The 18,033-nt window shown below is 34.3% G+C and overlaps 1 pseudogene; it reads left to right on the top strand.

The window, feature by feature from the left end:
• The first annotated feature begins 1,845 nt into the window (after positions 1-1,845).
• LOC111148865 lies at positions 1,846-17,559 on the top strand (annotated as a pseudogene).
• Positions 17,560-18,033: the final 474 nt, after the last annotated feature.

The raw sequence follows: 18,033 nt of genomic DNA on the forward strand, positions 1-18,033 counted from the left end.
CCCCAGAGAGTGCATTTAAGGGTTAGTAAAAAAAATTCCAATTTATGATTATTTCCCATGAGCTGGGCTTGTTCAATCAGAGCATGGCATAAATAAGAGATATTCTATTGACCATATGAGACAAAACATTTTGCAGGTATATGAAGTTAAAGTTTTTAATTGATCAATTTCCTTGTTAAGTACTGCTTTCTTTATCCTTGTTATTTATTAATGGTATATAACTATTTTTGAATACATTTTTCTTCCTTTGTACAAAGTTAACCTTATTTAATCATTGGTAATTTATGATCTTGGAGATTTTCAGGATCACTCTAAAGTAATATAATCACAGAAGAAATAGGACATATTAGAAAAACTAGCTCAGTTCTTGAGGCTTTCATAACATTTTTCTTTCTCTTTTCCAGGTAGAATGGATCAATCTTTCTTATCCTAACTTGTACATATCTGTTCCTGCTATTGGATTTGAGTGTTTTGAAGGCAGTGATTTTCAAATACCCTTTATCTTCAACACTGCTTGATATATGGAAAGTCTGGTAAATAGATTCAGAGTTTTGAAAAAAGATGAAAGGTAAGGTTTTATAATAAATTCCCGAAATTATCTTTTTTCCCTTTAATGAATTAATTTTTCTCCTAAAAGTAGAACACAGAAAAAAATCAGTTAATTGAGGATTTTGGATTTCAAGTTCCTTTTAATCAAAGTTTTAATGAATATAGATATAGAATATAGATGAAAAATTTGACAAGATAGCTCTCTTGATATCATAATGAAGGTTAATATGTTAAAAAATCCCTATAGTAGATACCATATGGGAGATAAATCACAAAATTGTTCCCTATGTAATTCAGAATTCTGTATACATGGTGATTCCAGAGGAATAAGTGCATTACTACAGAGTTGAAAATCCAAAGGAAAAGATCAGTACAGTAAGGAATAATATTTCCAATAGGGTATTGAGACTTGGAAAAAGTCATCACACTTGAAGCTTGGCGGTGTTTTTGCCCTGTACTCAGAAGAACTTTTTTGGTATACTCGGACTTTTTTTTTCTGTCCCTTAAAGTCTGTGTTGTCATTGCTTTCAAAATCAAATAATGAAAGACTCAAATTTCCATAATGAAAAAGTAGTTTATTTCAATGACTTATGTTGTTATTAACCCATTACCTGTGTCTTTTGTTAGATTTTGTATTGAAAGAAAAATTAAGATTTCTGACACTTTAGGAAGAAGTCAGTATGAAAGAGACTTCAAGCTTAACATCTGTTGCCTTTGCCAACCTAATTGATTATCTTAGGGAAGCAGGTTGTACAAGAGTGACAAAGTATGATTTGAAAGTAGAAGTGTATTATCAAGGTGTTAAATTAACTATGAAGTAATCTTAGTGCTTCTAAATGTTCAGAGTCCTTCTGTTACATGTGAAAAGAAAGTGCATCCAATATGCTCAATATTTTTTCTTCATTCTTCCTTTGTCTTTGGAGGTCACCAAATTTTTTTTTTTCTGTTTGCCAGTTTCATTCCTATTAGATAGCACATCAGAGTAACTGCCTTGTAGAATTTCTTTGATGCTGGACATTCACGACATGCTGGACTTCTACAGCTTGAGGCTGTTCCCAGCATAATCTCTAATTATGTTTAAATAGGAACTTGCTCTTATAGCAAATCTGGATTTTTAGAACAAAACAGTTGAAACAGTACTTATGCAAATCCAAGGAGAGTGAGGTTAAATTTGAAGCTAGTTCAGCCAAGTATAACACTGTAACAGAAAACGAATGAATTCTTCCATATTTTCCAGGGAGCATATTTCAGGGCTTCCACATTTTTGGCCTCCCTTAAATACTTCTTTCCTTTAACATGTCTGCAATTCATCACTGGCCAGTACCCTTTCAAATAGACAACCTCAGCAGTTTAAATGCAAGACTTATTGAGCTTCGTTGTTCTTGTTCAGTGATGTAAGACACAAAATTTGACATTTGCCATCTTTCTCTTTAAAACAAATACCAAAAACCAGGTTTGTCTGTGACCCCCTATTCTGTTGTGTTTTGGGAGAACTAAATATGTGGTACAACAGGATTGAAGGAAAATTTCTATCATGAAATAACATTGAGGGATGGGGGGAGTGAGAAGACAGGAACTTTAATTTGAATTCTTTCCCTAACTTATGGCTTGCATTTAGGCAAGTCACCTAAACTTACTTGAGCCTCAGTTTTATTATTCATAAAATGAGAACTTAGATTGACTTGTTCCTCCCCCCCCTTGATTGACAACTAATTCATTATTAGTAGTATTAGAATTATAACCACCACCATAGATTTCTGTTTAATTTGCTTTATTGAAATATAACTTTATACAATAAAAGTTTCCAAATCTTCAGTGTACAGCTCAATGAATTTTTAATATGCATGGACCCCTGTAACTACCACTCAGATCAAAGTATAGATTTCCAGTCCCAGTGGGTTCCCTGGTTTCCCCACTGAGTCCATATTCCTTACCACTCTCTTAACTTCTGACACCATAGCTTAGTTTTATCTGCTTTTGAACTTTATGTAAATGGATCAGTCAGTATGTCCTATTTTGTGTGTCTGTCTTCTTCTGTTCAACAATATGTCTGTGAAAATCATCCATACTCTGATGAGTGACAGTACTTTGTTCTTGTTCACTACGGTGTTATATCCCAATGTGTGTGCATATACCATCTGAGTTGTTTTCAGATTTTCACTATCAATAGGTTGCTAGTAACATTTTTTAGTATTTTTTAGTGAAATAAGAAGCAATTTTTTAATAGAAAGGACATATATAACTGGAAACAGAATTACTGAATCATAGGTTAATCATTTATTCAACTTTAGCAATTTTGTACTTGTATTGTTCCCTACCTTAGATTTTTATTTAAATTATTGTGTTTAAATTTTACCAAATGTGTAGTTGTATGATGGTCAATAGTGTGTTTTTTAAAATATTTAAGCATTTTTACTTAAAAATGTATATTTAATATCCATGCAATCATAGGTTTGAAGTGATAATTATATTTTTTTCTAATTTACATTAAGATAAATATAAAATTATTATAATACAAAATATCCATCTGTCTAGAACTTTAAATAGTTTCATGTTAGCCACATTTGCTCTAGATGATATGTTCCTAGGTCACTTCTCTGAGAACTTTGAATTTTAAAGAGATTTCTCCTATATAATTAATATTTTCACTAAAATCAAAGGAAAATTTAAATCGTTGTGATTTTTATAGCTAAAGTTTTTTTTTTTTAAAGAAAGCTTTTCTAAAATATGTATGCCCAATACTGTCATGAGTTAATGACACAGCCAGTTTTAGAATATCTATAATTATAGTGTATCTCTTATGCAGGTTTTCTATCTAGTATTAGCTAAAGACTTTGTCAATCATACATGACCCCATGGCTACAGGTGCAGGACACGTGGGCACAGAACTGGGATTCTTAATGTCCAATGAAAGGACAGAACCTTGAAGTAATAGAAGCCTGGTTACTACTTCATATCCAGAAGCCAGGAGGCCACAATTAACCAGTAAGACTAGAGGGGCAGGTAAAGGGTCTTGACCTATAGGGGGTTGAGGAGATGTCATCCTTCTTGGTCTAACGCTGGGTCTGAGAGAGTGATGGTAGAGGACTTCAGGCTGAACCAAGTAGTGGTCTCAGTCACAACTGTTGTGGTTGATCCAGTGTCAGTGCTAGAGTAGATTAATAAGGTCTCAGGAACATGGTAGGTGGCCGCTGATTTGTTAACTATGTTTTCAGCTTCAGTCACCAAACAGGTTGCATTCATGTGTGACAGACATTGTTTATCTCACGGCTATCAGCTCTCCTGCCCACTTTTATCATTTAGTCTGAAGAGATCTGGATATACTGGATTCCCCAGAGACAATTACACTGACCAAGTATGGCAATAAGTTTATTTGTATTGAGCAGAACAAGAAAGAGGCAGCTAGTGTGCAGGAGGTCTTGATAAGACACATGTGTTTCTGAGGGTGAGACATTGTAATTACAAAGATTTGGGAACCTGACTATTCTGGCACCAATGGCATTTCTGGGGATGGTGTGTTCAGTGATATTCTCTCCAAAGTATAAAACAAATTATATTTATCCTCTCCATAATTATATTATATTCTCTCCAAAGTATAAGACAATGCACGTCCCAGAACTGACAAGCAAGCATGGCGCCTGTTGGCCTTCACCAGTTCTAAAGAAATCACGTTCTACTTCTAGTAAAATCAGACTCTTTGCGTCCACGTACTACTGAGCGACATGGCAATTTTAGCTCAAGGACTCTGTCAGCTTTGCCAAAACATTTTCAGAACTGCATGGCTTTCAAAGATCATCTTGTCTTCCTTTTCCCCCACTTTCTTAAGTGAAAAAAACTGGATCATGGTCTGAAGATTCTTCCATCCTCCTCAGAATCTCTCCTCATTTGCCTTCACAGGCTGTTCCCTTAAAAAATCTCTTGTGTATCTAACCTCATCTTGGAATCGGCTTCTTGGAGGACACAGACTAATTAATGCATATGTTCAAGCACATCCTTAACCATTACATATAATTTTGGGGAAAACTTTTTATTCATTATTACATATGAGTTTATCAGCTTTAATTCTTTGGATGTGTTTTTGTGTTTTATATATACAATAATAAAAACCAAATGGCACTTTCTAAACTAAAGTTTAGTACTATGGAGAGAAGAGGGCACAATGGATATAGAAGATAAACAAAGCCTAACTATTTTAGGCTATATCATTGGCAGATGATTGCAATTTTAATAAGGTAATTTTATTTTAAAACTTTGTTTAGTAGTGTAGCATTCTCTAAGGCAAACAATTTTCTTCTTTTAAATGATAGATAAAAATAGATGTTAAATGATTTATTTTGAAAAATACCTAGAGACCTTTATTTAGTTTTAAGTGTCATCTACCTGCCTTTAATATTTCCTTTATTTGTCTAGTGCCTGAGATGATATAGATCTTCCCATTTTGTTATCACTTTGACTCAGATTCAGAATTTTCAGGGCAGTTGGTTTGGTGGTGAGGGTTAGCCTTTTGTCACAGAACAATACCAAGACTGCTTGTTCACAGAATTTTGAGCCCCAAATTGGTTAGGGTTAGGGTAATTTTGTCATCAGCATATTCTTTTGTATCACAATTCAGAGTATATAATATATATTTGGGGGATCTATTTAATGATAGATAAATGATAGATTAACTAGATAGATAGGTAGATAGATAGATAGATAGATAATGCATAAATACATAGTATCTCATTTGAAAATACCCGTAATTCACCGAACATTACAGAGAGGCTTGCAATATGCCTAAAGTGTCAAAGCCTTTTTGTTTTGGTTCAGATTTATTGTTATTTTGATTACAGAGTTTTGAGACATCACCACATTATATTTCTAGACTTCATACAAAGCAGATAAAAAAACTTAAGAAATCCACCCCCAAATAAAGGTGGGTATCTACTCTCCCTTTGTTTTCAATACTCTATAGATAATTCTTCTGGTTTTCACTCAGTGTGGAGACAGCGTCCATCCTCTGGCTGCTTCTTGTGCACCTTTCCAAGAAGGAAAGAGAGACTGAGAAAAGAAACATTCCTAGCCTAACCCAGGGAGCATTTGTCTTCAGAGCAAAGGTTTTCTTTGCTCATTCAGATGGTAAATATCCAACAGTACCATCTATCCTTGAAAGAGAGGCCTCAGAAAGTTTAGCGGTGCTGGTCCCAGCACATGTTTGTGTATCTAATTGAACAAGTGCTTTTTAGAGAATCTGTTTAGTCCCAGTGCTAAGAGGTGTCCCTAAATGAGGATTTTCAGAAACAAATATGAAATTTTAAACTTGGCCTGATTTCTGCAGCTATGTATCCACCGTTTCAGAGTTGAGCGAGAGACAGAAGAATTACATATTGATCATTTTAAGCCCAACTCTAAAAGCCAGATACTACAGCAGCTGTATCACAACAATGAGGCGACAAGAATGGGAACAAATCAAATGCAATAAGGCCGGTAAAGGTGAAAGACAGAAGGAGCCTGGATGACAGATAAAACATTGAGTCACTGAAACAAGGACAGTAAGTGCTTCACTCCAGTTTTCACATTTTCACATATTATGACAAAAGTAAACACTCTTTCTTTACTATTAGTTAGGTTTTCTATTACTTTAAGTTGAAAGCAATAGATAAACATAAAGTTTGGACTTTCAAAACAGGTTTATATTTATTCATTCACTCATTCAACAATTTTACATATTTTACATTACTTTATTCTATTTTACATAATTCACTTTGGAATATCCTGATTGATTGATTTTGTATCTCTTTTTATTAGAATAGAACATTATTTTCTTCTGTACCTCAGTGTATGGAACACTGGTATAAATTAGGTGCCTTATAAATCATCAGTGAGTAGATAAGTAATATATTATTAAGTCAATATCCACTATCAACTAGGTGTACAAGGAAAACATGAGGAAAATATAGGAAAGCTCATAAATATAATCCAGTGTTATATGTATGATATATTTTAGTTGTAGATTAAAATTATGAATCTGGTACAATAAAAGGAATGGAATTTTCCTCTTCATGATTCATGAAGACTTCATGAAATCTTCATAAAGACTTCATAATTTAAGAAGATTCATGATTACCATGTCATCTTCATGGGTATCAGACGTCTTTATTTTAATAACTTTCCTAAAGGTACTTGAAATACAGCAGATAATTAATAATAATTGGTTAGTTTTAGAAGATGTATATGCTTGTGAAGCCATCACAACAATCAGGAAAGCAAATATTTCTATTACCCCAAGACAATTTTTTTTTTGAAGCAAACTCTTTACTTCTATTTGATAACATTTTTAATCACTTCTTCATTACAAAATAATTTAATGGTAATTATCTAGATAATTCTATAAGAGCTCTAATTTTTTTGACTATGTAGACAATAACATATCCAAGAAAGTTCTTAATGCTCTTTTCCTTTTTTTTTTTTAAAGATTTTATTTATTTATTTTGACAGGAAGAGAGAGATCATAAATAGACAGAGGCAGGCAGAGAGCAAAGTGGGAAGCAGGCCTCCTGCTGAGCAGAAAGCTGGATGCTGGGTTCCTTCCCAGGACCTTGAGATCATGACCTGAGCGGAAGGCAGAGGCTTAACCCACTGACCCACCCACTGAGCCACCCAGGCAACCCCTTAACACTTTTTTTCTAATACCTTCCCTTCCTTCATCTGTGTCTGCACATAACTAAATTGCTTTTGGTCATTCTAAATGAGTTTGCCTTTTTTCTAAATGTATATAAATTGTTTATATAGTATATATTCTTTTTGCTTGTTTCTTTTCCTCAGCAAAATAATTTTAAGACCCATCTGTGTTGCTGTGTATTAATAGCTATTTTTTAATTGCCAAAGAGTATCCCATTGTAAGAATATATTATAATTTGTGGACAATTGGATTACTTATAGTTTTGAGCTATTACAAATGAAGTTGTTATAAACTTTTTTGTATACTCTGTGTTTGGTTTAGATATATGCTTTTGTTTCTCTTGGCTAAATATCTATGAGTCAGTTGTCTCACTCATACGATAGGATATGTTCAAGTTGTGAGAAACCATCAAGGATTTTCCAATATGGTTGTACACTTTCATCTTCCCTTTAGCAGTGTATGAGAGGGGTCATTTTCCCCCATCCTTGTCAACACTTGTTATGTTCTGGATTTTTAACTTTGAGCCATTTTAATAGATATGTACTAGTATTTCACTGTGGTTTTTGAATTTCTTTGATGACTAATGCTTTCAATCATCTTTTCATGTTCTCACTGGCTATTTGTATTCCTCTTTTGTGAAGAATCTAATAAAATATTTTGCTTATTTTTATTACATTGTATGTCTTCTTATTGAATTTTGAAAACTATTTATATATTTTGTACATAAGTTCTTTGTCTTATATGTGCTATGAATCTTTTCTCCCTCACTCTGTCTTATCACCTTTATTTTCTTAGTGATGTGTTTTGAAGAGCAAAAGATTTTAATTTTGGTGATATCCATTTCGTTATTTTTTTCTTGTATAATTTTGTTCTTTTTTTTATTCTAAGAAATATTTGCCTATCTTAAAGTTGCAAAGTGTTTCTGGCCATACCACCCTGAGCACACCTGATCTCGTCTTGAGGTTGCAAAGATTTTTTCCAGTGCTTTGTTTTAGAATTTAATACCTTAGGTATTAGGTTTCATATTTAGGACTATGATACATTTTGAGTTAATTGTTTTGCATGGCATAGTATAATAATTAATGTTTGTGTCTTCTGGTTTTTTCGTATATATAACAATTTGATCTAGTTATAGTAATAAAATATATCTTCTTTTCCTTCCCTTCATTGTCTTTGAATTGTTGTCAAAAATCTCTGTTCTGGCCAATGAGCTACCTTATTGCTATGTTTTTGCCAATACCTAACTGTTTTAATTGTGGTAGCTTTATAGTAAATCATGAAATCAAGTACTGTAAGTCCAACAACGTGATTCTTTTTAAATTTACCTTGGTACTGGGGTGCCTGGGTGGCTGAGTGGGTTAAAGCCTCTGCCTTCAGCTCAGGTCATGATCCCAGGGTCCTGGGATCAAGCCCCGCATTGGGATCTCTGCTCAGCCGGGAGCCTGCTTCCCTTCCTCACTCTCTGCCTGCTTCTCTGCCTACTTGTGATCTCTGTCTTTCAAATAAATAAATAAAATCTTTTAAAAAAATTACCTTGGTAAGTCTAAGTGCTTTCTAAATATTAGAATCATCTTACCAATTTCCTTTAAAAAGTATCCTGATGTAATTTTGTATGTATGAGTTGACTTTATAACCAACCAGTTTGGAAGAATTGTTATCATAGTAACAGTAAGTCTTTTGTCCAGTGAACTTGATATACATTGTCATTTATCTATTCTTTTTCTTTTAGAAATGTCTGTAATATTCAGAAAAATGATCTTGGATTTGTTTTTATAGAATTTTTTCCTAGGTATTTTACATTTCTGATATTACCAAAAGTAAGATTTTTAAAAATATCAATTCCAATTATTGTATGTGGGTATATTAAAATGTAATTGACCATTTTATATTAGCTTTATATATTCTGGTCTTGCTAAATTCAATACTGAGTTCTAGTATCTGCTTTGTAGAGTCTTTGGAATTTCCTATGTACACACATCTGCATATAGAGAGTTTTGTTTCCTCCTTTCTGGTCTTTATGATTTTTTTTTTCTTGCCTTATTGCCACAATTAGAGTCCCCAGTGAAATTTTGAATAGGAAGTAGTGAAGTAGCCATCTTGCCTTGCTTTTCATTTCAAAGAAGCAATTCAGATTCAATTTATATGAATTTAACAAATTCAGGAAAATCATTGTATGTGCATTGAAGTATACATATAGGAATTATTTATAGTGAACTCTTGTTAATGAGAAAAATATTTAAATGGCTTAAATATAATCAACCAGATAATGGATACATATAATGCATATTTAGCAATTAAACTGAATTGAATTTAACTATATGAATCAAGTAGATGAACTCACAAAAGTAAGTTTGAATGGGGAAAAAGGAAGTCACAGAAGACTACCTCAACATGATATCATTTACGTAAAGATAAAAAACCATGCAAAACTGAATAGCAGAATTTTAAGGGCTAAATATATGATAGTAAAATATATATATCTTTTTAATCAAGGGAATGCTAAACACAGAATTAAAGGCTGTGGTAACACCTATGAGGTACAAAGAGAAATGTGATGAGAAAAATATACATAGGGTTTTTTTAAAGATTTTTTTAAAAGTAATCTCTATACCCAATAAGGGGCTCTAACTCACAAACCCAAAATTAAGAATCACGTGCTCTTATCAACTGAACCAGTCAGGCACCCTTTCTTAGTGATTTTGAATTATCAATAGTGTTTTATTTGGTAAGTTTGATAGTGGGCACATGTATAGTTTTTTATGTTATTATTTGTGATTAATAGTTTATTTAAAAAATGGTTATTAACCATTTAGTAAATACTCAAAACTGACTTCCATATCTGAAACTTAAAAGATGTCTTGATAATATTTATATATCATGAAATTAATTCATGGTATTAAATCTAAAAATAAAGTTTCTAACAAAATTTCTAATTTTTACTATGATTAATTTCTATGTAGTATAGTTTTAACAAAAATCTTTTGTTACCCGCATACATAACAAAGTTTATATATGTGGGTATACATTTAAGTATCAAAAATGTTCATGACCAAACATCTTCTGAAAATATAGTACTATTTGCATAGTTATAATTAGGTGATAAATAAAACAAAAAGTGACTGAAAATATAAAAGAGGTACCTGTTTTCTCTTCAAGGTGAATGAGTGGGTTCTTGGGCTTCATATTATGGTATACATGCTTGTGAATAAATCTTTGAAGTTGACCAATAACAAAATAAAAAAAAATTACATTAATCCATATATGTTATGAAAATTGAATGCAGCAACCTGAATCCTCTAGCATAGGGTAATTATAAGATACATCTTAGGGTGCAAAGTTTCTCATATCTTACAAGTATTCATCGCCTGTGTACTACTTTGGGCAGCTATGGTGCTGAAGTTAAAAATAAATAATAAATAACAAATAATAAATGCTGCAAACAAATTCTTTGAATTTGAGTTTAAAAAAATCACAATTATTTTAGAGCCTATATATTTAATGGAACAAAATTAACAATGGCTTTTAAATGTTAAACAGGCAAACAAAAAACTGATCCATACCTTGCTAAAAGGTAAGAAAATAGAAGCGACAAGAAACAAAAATTGAAGTAACTCAGTCAATTACTGACAAGTTGCTGAGTCCTCTGAGTACTGTACCTGGTCAAATTACCATCCCCATAGGCTCAAGTTTACCAGGGGTCTGACACATCCAAGATATCCAATCCCTAGTTTTCCCCTTTCCTGTATGGGTTCCCACATACTTGTCTAGAAGATTCTCCACATTCACAAAACTCAACCAAAATGTGTGTCTTATGATGCCTTATGTCTAAAGCTAACAGACGCTATAACATGAGGAATGAAGACCTCCAATTAAAGTATACATTTTCAGGAAGATGTTCCTCAAGATGATTCAGTAGAACAGTGATTGCCAACTTCCAATAAGAAAGATAGAGTATCCAGGTATACTGATTTGAGTACCAGGTATTAACAAATCTTTGTTATGTAACTGTTTTTTCCTCAAAGAGATTATTTTACAACCAATGAATTTAGATGGAAAGTTATATTTTCTCAAAGTAAACACAAATGTAAAATCGATATAATCAGAGAACACAGAAATGTGTAATTGGCTGGTACAACACCCATTCTCACCACACACAGGTGAAAGCTGACACTATGTCGAATTTGTGAGGTACCAAAAGGTCAAAACAAGTTGAGAACCCAGCTGTGGGTATTATGTCTCTTACATAAACTCTTTTGATTTACAGTATAAAAAGAAAGAAATTATGGAAGAAGTAGATAACTAAAATAGAGAAATACCTGGTATCACCTTTTGCTTTTGCTTTTTTATCCTTTTAAACATAGTTTCTAAAATTGTTACTCCTTACCATTTCTATTCACATAAAAATCAGTTATCCTATCCAATATATTCTTTTATAATAACTTAGTGAAAAAAAAATCCATACCCATACAATTATTTCTAATGTCCTAGGGAATTTTATTTTTAAACTTATTTTAAATGATACAAAAGGAAAAGCACTTACATTTCTGCCATATATAGTAGATTAGAAAATAATTTTGTACTTTGGAGATTTAACAATATAAGTACACATACAGAGACAATACTTCAAAATTGGGTATTGTTTCAGTGAAGCTTTGACAGCCCATTTTCTTAGTATTTTCATTTGTAATGAACCTTACTGAAGGGACAATGGTGGGGGGAAGCATCTTAGAAATGCTATTTGCCTTTCTACAATTATCTCTTTAAAAAGTAACATTGTGCCTTAAGCAAAGGATTTTACAAATTAAAATTTTTGACTCTAATAGAACAATGTAGAGCTTTGACAGGTTCTCAAATTGCAATTACTATAACAATTATTTGATTTAACAATAATTGTGTTTTTTTTATAAAAAGTACAAAATTTTGCCTCAACAATGTTTGGGATAAAAAAATACATGAAATATGTTAAGCATTTATTGCTTAAATCCCTCAGTATTCTCATCAATAAGGAGTTTCTCAGTTTGTCAGGGTAGAGTATGTAAGGTTTTCACTGTGTCCTGGGAATTCCATTTAAAAGGCTACATATTGAAATCCATATTGTATCTATTTGTTTTAGTACCATAGTAACATATTATATTACTTGTCATTATCTGATATCTTTTTTTTTAAGACTTTATTTATTTATTTGAGAGAGAGAGCAAGAATGGGAGAGAGAGAGCATGAGAGGGGAAAGGTCAGAGGGATAAGTAGGCTCCCTGCCGAGCAGGTAATCCAAACTGGGACTGGATCCCCAGACTTCAGGATCATGACCTGAGCTGAAGGCAGTTTGCTTAACCAACTGACCCACGCAGACACTCATATCTGATATGTTTTCTTATATAAACAATTTATGTGATTCCTCCTCCTCTGCAGCTTTCCCAAATTTATTGAAGGATTCTTCAATTCAATTGTGTCTTCTTCCTTACTGTTCTGAATCTGAACTTAGAACACTTGACATTATTATTCTATATATTCACTATGCTTACCAATTTAATTCCTACTTTTCCACCTAAAAAACTTATTGCCCTATTTCTATAAAATGCTTTACTGTTATTTTATGTTCTGGATTAATATTTTCATTCTGATATCAGGTATGATTTTAAATAACCATTGAGTTACAAGTTAGCGGAAGTGATTTATGCTCTTAACTGCTTTCCATAGGTCAAACATGATATTGCTCTATTATTTTTTTTTTCCTGTAAAACATATTTCTTACACTAGTTTGCTGCTGGCAATCAGAATCTGAGCCAAGGGTTTATTTGGTAGGTGTTCCAGAGACAGAATTTAGAGATGAGGAACTGTAAAACAGGAACTAGGAAAGGCCGATACTGTGGTGTATTCTCCAGTTGGTTAAATAGGAGGCCTCTGAGACTCCATCTTGCTGGATCTTTTGAGGATCTGTCTAGATGTGCCTTAGAATGATCCACAGAGGGGCGCCTGGGTGGCTCAGTGGGTTAAAGCCTCTGCCTTTGGCTCAGGTCATGATCCCAGGGTCCTGTGATAGAGCCCCGCATCGGGCTTTCTGCTCAGTGGGAGAGTGCTTCCTCCTCTCTCTGCCTGCCTCTCTGCCTACTTGTGATCTCTGTCTGTCAAATAAATAAATAAAATCTTTAAAAAAAAAAAAAAAAAGAACGATCCACAGAGGCCTGGGAGAGGAGAGAATTTATCCTTTGATCTCTATCATCCATGTTCAAGGATTGCTACATAGAATGTCTCATACTTCCAAGACAAACATGATTGAATGCTGGACAGGTTATGACAGAAGTCCAGGGAATGAAGAGAAAGATGCATGGAGTAGTGAGTCAAAGCACTCTAAGTTACAACTGTAGGAAGCTGCTTGCTGAAGCAAAAGATGATGTAAAATGTGAGCTGAGATTACGCGACATGGGACACAAGTGATATCTGTTTCCAGAGCTACCTATTGCCATATAATAAATATAACAAAATGTATAATCCAAACAATCCCATATTCAAGCAAACATAAGAAGACTCTGAAGGAGGGAGAAAAGACAGATGGCTAAAGATTTTGAGACCCAAGGAATAATTTAATTGTGAATTCCCTTGGTTTGTTTTTTGCCTCATATGTTCCCAACACGGAGTTGAAAAAAACTTGCTACCCAGAACTATCAATGGACATGGACATTAAAGCCCCACAAGAGACTTCCTTCTCTAGACAAAGGACCAGGAAATATGCAACCAAGTAAGACTGAAAACTTTAAGGTGGAAACTGCTCTACTGAAGTCAGACATCACAGAAAAGAAACTGTGGCCCCATATAAGTCAGGTAGCAAAGGCTGAAGGGTCAGCTTAGACTTTCATACTCTTCAAGCTATAATGAACCCTCCTCCCTACTTCTACCTCAGTGTTAGTGAAGATCATGTGGGCAAACCTAGATTCCAATCCCTAGCTGGAGGTAACGAGGTACCTACTACCTTAGCCACTATAGTTTTATGAGGAGAATGAAGACTTTCACAAGCTCCTGTAGTGAGGAGGCAATGTCAGGGAGAATAGTAGAGAAGTATTCTTACCACTCTAGGGAGATAACAGTAGAGCTCTACTGGGGAGTAAGAATCTCCACATTGACTCAGCAACAGCAAGGTCACCCCTTCACTAGGTGTGAATGAAGGAAAGTAGATAAAATGAACTACTATCTCCTGAAAATAATAACGTGGAACCTCCTCTTCTTCTTCCAACTCAATGTCAGGGTATACTATCTAATACAGATGATTTAAATAGGATCCATATTCTGTTAACATAAAACTCAAAGTAACCAGGTTTCAATGAAATTCACTCATCATATCAAGAACCAGGTAAAACTCAAATTGAATGCATCAGTAGATGTCAACACAGAAATGACAGAGATACTAGAATTATCTGACAGAGCTTCTAAAACAGTCATCATTAAAATGCTTCAATGGGCCAGTACTTGAAACAAAAGAAAACAAAAACAAAGTAAAAAAAGATATAGAAATCATATAAAAGAACCAAATAGAAATTTTAGAACAGGAAAATAAAAGAATAGAAATGAAAATAAATAAATAAATAAGTTCAACAGCAGAATGAACAGAGTCTCAGGGATCTTTGGGGCTATCATGAAAGTGGAAACATTTGCATCATCAGAGTCCTGGAAGGAGAGGGAAAAAAGGGTGCCTCTAAGAAATACTCAGAGAAGTAATGGCAAAACCTTCCCAAGTTTGGTAGAATATATAAACTTACAGATTCAACAAAAGCAAATTTGAAAGAGATAAACTCAAAGAAGATACAGTAGTAAAGCTTCTGAAAATCAAGACTAAAACAAACAAACAAACCACCTTGAAAGTAGTAAGAGAAGCAAATCCTTATCTGCCGGTAAATAAATAAATAAATATTAAATGATGTCAGAAACTATGGAGAACATAATTTTTTGGAGAACAAAAATAAAGTGACACATAATTTTTCCAGAGCTGGGGGAAAAAAAAAAGAACTTAGAAAAGATTGCCAACCCAGAATCCTATACCAAGCAAAAATATCTTTCAAGAATGAAGAAGAAATCAAGAAATTAACACATTAGGACAAACTAAATAAATGTATTACAAACAGAAGTCCTCTAAAAGAATAGCTACAGAAAATTCTCTAACTGGAAAAGAAAAGAAGGAAAGAGAGAAAGGAAGAGAGAGAGAGAGGACTTGAAATATCAGAAATATCAGTGATGCAGAAAAAAAAAACATGATAGACAAAAGTAGGGATACATACAATAAATTTTCTTTTTCTCAAGTTCTATAAATTACATTTAACATTGAAGCAAAAATTATGACACTGATGTGTTTCTAAGTGCAAGTAGAGGAAATACTTAACACAACTATATTATAAACAGAGGAATATAAATTTAAGTAAAGGAAGGTAAGATTTATGTATTCATTCCAGCTGGCAAAATTACAGTATTAGTACACTTTGATAATTTATTCATTACACATATTATGTATTTTATATTATATATATAAATAAATGTATATAATATATGTACAATACCTACAAAAAACACTAAAAAAGCTATACAAAGAAACACATTAAAAATCTACAGATAAGGGAGCTTGAGTGGCTCAGTCACTTAAGCCACAGCTCTTAAATTTTGCTCAGGTCATGATCTCTGGATCCTGGGATGGAGCCTCACATCAGGCTCCATAGTCAGAGGGCAGTCTGCTCAAGGGTTCTTTCTCTCCCTCTGCCCTTCCCCCCACCACTCACAAGGTCCCTCTCTGAAATAAATAAAGAAATCTTTAAAAAAAAAAAAAAGGAAAGAAAGAAGAAGTCTACATATTGAGGAGCCTGGGGCCGGTGCCGGCAGAGCTAGCAGGCTTGAAGAGCTTCAACAGCAGTGTGAGATCTGCCTCTCTGTGAGCAGCTAACAGTGACAATGGCACCACAAGTGGGGATGTTCCTTATATAGGCAGTAAGATGAGCCTTATCTCGAAGGTGGAGATCTGCTGCAAGGGCAACCTCTGCACCATTGATGTCAAGAACTCCAGTGTTGCCCTCACCAAATTTATGTCTTTGGTCAGAAAGACAGACCAACAATTTGTCCAATCCCACCTCCAGATGAAGTCTTTGAATACATCTTATTCCATGGGAATGATACTAAAGACCTCACTGTTTATGAGTCACCAAACCCACAATGTTCATCGAGCCAGACTTAGCTATTATTGTTTCCACTAAGCTCATCTATTTCTTCATTCTAGGCATTGAGTCCCTATGGACTTCTCTGTAGGATGTCAAATCACAGTCAATTCATTTGAAATTCATTAGTTGGGCAGTAGTTCGGTGCTATCGATGTTGCTGGAAGCTCTTTGACATTCTTTGGACAAGAAACATCAAATAGTGGTAGTGTATCCCAATGTAGCAGTTGGTTCTGCCTTTATACACGATGCACAGTGTCTAAAAACACACCTGTCTCAAGGTTGTTTAAGCCCTCAGTTAGGACCTTTGAGAAAAAGCCCAACCATGAAACAAGCAATACAGACCACCTCTGCTCACTTACCTGCTCCAGCACCTGTTGGGAGAAGGACCCCATATCAATCAGGCCTTTACTATCTATCAGCCAAAAAGCAACAGAAAATCAAGAGCACAGGTGCACTGAAACACACAAAATTTCAAGACCAGAAAATGAACAACCCCAAAATGACAGTAACAAACAAATAGTTCCAGGTGCTCTTTTGGTTCCAAGGAGAGAGTGTTGGGTTGTCAAGGTGGCAGGGCTGATGTGGTGTTCAAGGCAGTCTAATGAAATTTGAGAAACATTTTCACCTTTGAAGTGTGAATGCACATTTTAACAAGGAGGAAATTGATAGTGTCCTTATAAACTTGAATTCAAAGTAAACTTGAGGAGTAGGAAAACCCTATAAATGGTGAAGATAAAAGACTCAGAAGCTGATACTCACCAAAAACAGTGAAGGAAATGTAGATGAAGGAGATCTACTTGGACCTAATTACTATTATGACAAAAAACAAATCCTTCTTTGATAGTATTTCTTGTGATGATAATAGGGAACAGAGACCAACTGGGGCTGAAGAAAGAAGATTAAATGCCAAAATCTTTGGAATTACACTTTGTCCAAACCATAACTGTAGGGACTACAGAAGCAGAGGAGGTCTTGGTTTCCTTGGTGGCCAAGAGCATGGTGGTGGCAGAGGTGGGAGCATCACCACCTCTGGGGATTTCATGCTGTGTTCAGAGGAAGTCCTGGGCGGGGCAAGGTGTTTTCAGATTTTGATACAGAAAAGACAACAAAGTTGCTGCATAGTCTACAAACAAATCTTTGAAAATAGGTGAATTTCTAGCTCTTCCTGGTCCTGAGAATTGGTTTCAGTCTTTGAGAAGAATGAAGTAACTCTGCTGTATATTTGTCACCAGTACTGTGTGTGTATTTGTTTTTCTGCTTAACCTCAAAGATACAACGCAGTTACTTTTCAGGGGGTCGGTTAGGCTCATCTTGAAAAATGAGCATTAAATATATTTGGAATAGCGAGAGTTAAGTAATTTCTTATGTATAGTTAAACTACAGCAGTACTTCAGTGGGACTTAGAAGTATTTTTTCATCACTGAAAGGATTTTCTTATCACTAAATTGTATTTGGCAATTATTGTAAGTTGCCTGCAGATAGGCCATGATACTGTGTTTTGAGCCATAGAAGTTTTTGTGTGCATGTGTGTGTCCCTTGCTTCCTCCCTCTCTTCCTCCCTTTCTCCCTCCCTTCCTCCCTCCCTTCCTCCCTCCCTTCCTCCCTCCCTTCCTCCCTCCCTTCCTCCCTCCCT

Source organism: Enhydra lutris, unplaced genomic scaffold, assembly GCF_002288905.1.
Source record: "Enhydra lutris kenyoni isolate GAN:26980312 unplaced genomic scaffold, ASM228890v2 scaffoldscaffold21, whole genome shotgun sequence".
Classification (NCBI taxonomy): domain Eukaryota; kingdom Metazoa; phylum Chordata; class Mammalia; order Carnivora; family Mustelidae; genus Enhydra; species Enhydra lutris.